Raw genomic sequence first — 5,191 nt, forward strand, 5'->3', positions numbered from 1 at the left:
TTCCTTTAAGGAAATTGTTGTTAATGAACCTTGGATTGAAAGTATGGACCAGTATCACGTACTGTTTTTCCCAGACCCACAAAATGTTCTTATTCATTGCCCACCTAATCATCCCAAATCTTATTTATTTCTGGGACACATTCAGTTAGGACAACAATATATTCTTATCAGTTCCAGTTTCAAATTGTTCGGCACTCATGATCATTATTTGGGACAAATTGATAGAACTATCCCGAGTTTAGGACGAATTCCCCAAAACATCAACTTACCAATCATCGATGAAGTAAAGATCCAACATCTTCCATCTATGGTTCAGAACGATCTAGATTCTACAATAGATGTTCTGGCTTTTGAGTCCACGGGGAAAATGAAACACGAAATGTTCCCAAGTGCACTTTCGTGTAATAATCACATCATCAGGGGAGACACAAGAGAGAAATATAACAGTCAGTTGATATACATCTAAGAGACGAAGCTAGGACGCCATTTGGTTGCATCTATAAAGTGCCTTGTGGAAACTGTGATAAATTTTATGTTGGTCAGACTGGTAAGGATCTTTCTGTTAGACTTAAGCAACATAAATATAGTATAAGAACGGGACAAGAATCAAATGCCTTGTTTAATCATGTTAAAAACTATGATCATTGTATTGACTGGAGTAACGCTATCTCAGTTATTAACTCTAACTCTATTACCAAGAAAAATATCATTGAATCTTTTATTATCAAATACACAAAGAATTATAATCTTAATATTAGTGATGGTCTATACAAATTAGATAAGTTTATTGTTGATAAGTTTTGTAAAATGATAAGTTTATGAACGCTCGTTGTATGTTTTGGACAATCACATGTTTACCAAATGGCGTCCTAGCTTCGTCTCTTCGATGTATATCAACTGACTGTTATATTTCTCTATTGTGTCTCCCCTGATGATGTGATTATTACACGAAAGTGCACTTGGGAACTTTTCATGTTTCATTTTCCCCGTGGACTCATAGAATATATATATATATATATATATATATATATATATATATATATATATATATATATATATATATATATATATATATATATATATATATATATATATATATATATATATATATATATATGTATATATATATACATATATATATATATATATATATATATATATATATATATATATATATATATATATATATATATATATATATATATATATTTATATATATATATATATATATATATATATATATATATATATATATATATATATATATATATATATTATCCCTGGGGATAGGGGAGAAAGAATACTTCCCACGTATTCCCTGCGTGTCGTAGAAGGCGACTAAAAGGGGAGGGAGCGGTGGGCTGGAAATCCTCCCCCCCCCCTTTTTTTTTTTTTTTTTACTTTCCAAGAAAAGGAACAGAGAAGGGGGCCAGGTGAGGATATTTCCCCAGAGGCCCTGTCCTCTGTTCTTAACGCTACCTTGCTAATGCGGGAAATGGCGAATAGTTTGAAAGAAAGAAAAAATATATATATATATATGATAGAGTGGCAGATATAGGGTGTCTTGGTCGAGGTGGTGTGCAAAGTGAGAGGGTTAGGGAAAATGATTTGGTAAACAGAGAAGAGGTAGTAAAAGCTTTGCGGAAGATGAAAGCCGGCAAGGCAGCAGGTTTGGATGGTATTGCTGTGGAATTTATTAAAAAAGGGGGTTACTGTATTGTTGACTGGTTGGTAAGGTTATTTAATGTATGTATGACTCATGGTGAGGTGCCTGAGGATTGGCGGAGTGCGTGCATAGTGCCATTGTACAAAGGCAAAGGGGATAAGAGTGAGTGCTCAAATTACAGAGGTATAAGTTTGTTAAGCATTCCTGGTAAATTATATGGGAGGGTATTGATTGAGAGGGCGAAGGCATGTACAGAGCATCAGATTGGGGAAGAGCAGTGTGGTTTCAGAAGTGGTAGAGGATGTGTGGATCAGGTGTTTGCTTTGAAGAATGTATGTGAGAAATACTTAGAAAAGCAAATGGATTTGCATTTAGCATTTATGGATCTGGAGAAGGCATATGATAGAGTTGATAGAGATGCTCTGTGGAAGGTATTAAGAATATATGGTGTGGGGAGGCAAGTTGTTAGAAGCAGTGAAAAGTTTTTATCGAGGATGTAAGGCATGTGTACGTGTAGGAAGAGAGGAAAGTGATTGGTTCTCGGTGACTATAGGTTTGCGGCAGGGGTGTGTGATGTCTCCATGGTTGTTTAATTTGTTTATGGATGATGTTGTTAGGGAGGTGAATGCAAGAGTTTTGGAAAGAAGGGCAAGTATGAAGTCTGTTGAGGATGAGAGAGCTTGGGAAGTGAGTCAGTTGTTGTTCGCTGATGATACAGCGCTGGTGGCTGATTTATGTGAGAAACTGCAGAAGCTGGTGACTGAGTTTGGTAAAGTGTGTGAAAGAAGAAAGTTAAGAGTAAATGTCAATAAGAGCAAGGTTATTAGGTACAGTAGGGATGAGGGTCAAGTCAATTGGGAGGTAAGTTTGAATGGAGAAAAACTGGAGGAAGTAAAGTATTTTAGATATCTGGGAGTGGATCTGGCAGCGGATGGAACCATGGAAGCGGAAGTGAATCATAGGGTGGGAGAGGGGGCGAAAATCCTGGGAGCATTGAAGATTGTGTGGAAGTCGAGAACATTATCTCGGAAAGCAAAAATGGGTATGTTTGAAGGAATAGTGGTTCCAACAATGTTGTATGGTTGCGAGGCGTGGGCTATGGATAGAGTTGTGCGCAGGAGGATGGATGTGCTGGAAATGAGATGTTTGAGGACAATGTGTGGTGTGAGGTGGTTTGATCGAGTGAGTAACGTAAGGGTAAGAGAGATGTGTGGAAATAAAAAGAGCGTGGTTGAGAGAGCAGAAGAGGGTGTTTTGAAGTGATTTGGGCACATGGAGATTATGAGTGAGGAAAGATTGACCAAGAGGATATATGTGTCGGAGGTGGAGGGAGCAAGGAGAAGTGGGAGACCAAATTGGAGGTGGAAAGATGGAGTGAAAAAGATTTTGAGTGATTGGGGCCTGAACATGCAGGAGGGTGAGAGGAGGGCAAGGAATAGAGTGAATTGGATCGATGTGGTATACCGGGGTTGATGTGCTGTCAGTGGATTGAATCAGGGCATGTGAAGCGTCTGGGGTAAACCATGGAAAGTTGTGTGGGGCCTAGATGTGGAAAGGGAGCTGTGGTTTCGGGCATTATTGCATGACAGCTGGAGACTGAGTGTGAACGAATGGGGCCTTTGTTATCTTTTCCTAGCGCTACCTCGCACACATGAGGGGGGAGGGGGATGGTATTCCATGTGTGGCGAGGTGGCGATGGGAATGAATAAAGGCAGACAGTGTGAATTGTGTGCATGGATATATATGTATGTGTCTGTGTGTGTATATATATGTGTACATTGAGATGTATAGGTATGTATATTTGCGTGTGTGGACGTGTGTGTATATACGTCTGTATGGGGGTGGGTTGGGCCATTTCTTTCTTCTGTTTCCTTGCGCTACCTCGCAAATGCGGGAGACAGTGACAAAGCAAAATAAGAATATAAAATAAATAAATATATATATATATATATATATATATATATATATATATATATATATATATATATATATATATATAAATATATATATATATATTTTGCTCTGTCGCTGTCTCCTGCGTTTGCGAGGTAGCGCGAGGAAACAGACGAAAGAAATGGCCCAAACTACCCCCATACACATGTATATACATACACGTCCACACACGCAAATATACATACCTACACAGCTTTCCATGGTTTACCCCAGTCGTTTCACATGCCCTGATTCAATCCACTGACAGCACATCAACCCCGGTATACCACATCGATCCAATTCACTCTATTCCTTGCCCTCCTTTCACCCTCCTGCATGTTCAGGCCCCGATCACACAAAATCTTTTTCACTCCATCTTTCCACCTCCAATTTGGTCTCCCACTACTCCTCGTTCCCTCTACTTCTGACGCATATATACCCTTTGTCAAACTTTCCTCACTCATTCTCTCCATGTGCCCAAACCATTTCAAAACACCCTCTTCTGCTCTCTCAACCACGCTCTTTTTATTTCCACACATCTCTCTTACCCTTACGTTACTTATCGATCAAACCACCTCACACCACACATTGTCCTCAAACATCTCATTGCCAGCACATCCACCCTCCTGCGCACAACTCTATCCATAGCCCACGCCTCGCAACCATACAACATTGTTGGAACCACTAATCCTTCAAACATACCCATTTTTGCTTTCCGAGATAATGTTCTCGACTTCCACACATTCTTCAATGCTCCCAGGATTTTCGCTCCCTCCCCCACCCTATGATCCACTTCCGCTTCCATGGTTCCATCCGCTGCCAGATCCACTCCCAGATATCTACAACACTTTACTTCCTACAGTTTTTCTCCATTCAAACTTACCTCCCAATTGACTTGACCCTCAACCCTACTGTACCTAATAACCTTGCTCTTATTGACATTTACTCTTAACTTTCTTCTTTCACACACTTTACCAAACTCAGTCACCAGCTTCTGCAGTTTCTCACATGAATCAGCCAGCAGCGCTGTATCATCAGCGAACAACAACTGACTCACTTCCCAAGCTCTCTCATCCACAACAGATTTCATACTTGCCCCTCTTTCCAAAACTCTTGCATTCACCTCTCTAACAACCCCATCCATAAACAAATTAAACAACCATGGAGACATCACACACCCCTGCCGCAAACCTACATTCACTGAGAACCAATCACTTTCCTCTCTTCCTACACGTACACATGCCTTACATGCTCGATAAAAACTTTTCACTGCTTCTAACAACTTGCCTCCCACACCATATATTCTTAATACCTTCCACAGAGCATCTCTATCAACTCTATCATATGCCTTCTCCAGATCCATAAATGCTACATACAAATCCATTTGCTTTTCTAAGTATTTCTCACATACATTCTTCAAAGCAAACACCTGATCCACACATCCTCTACCACTTCTGAAACCACACTGCTCTTCCCCAATCTGATGCTCTGTACATGCCTTCACCCTCTCAATCAATACCCTCCCATATAATTTACCAGGAATACTCAACAAACTTATACCTCTGTAATTTGAGCACTCACTCTTATCCCCTT

The sequence above is a fragment of the Panulirus ornatus genome, chromosome 70 (genome assembly GCF_036320965.1).
Source record: "Panulirus ornatus isolate Po-2019 chromosome 70, ASM3632096v1, whole genome shotgun sequence".
Classification (NCBI taxonomy): Eukaryota; Metazoa; Arthropoda; class Malacostraca; order Decapoda; family Palinuridae; genus Panulirus; species Panulirus ornatus.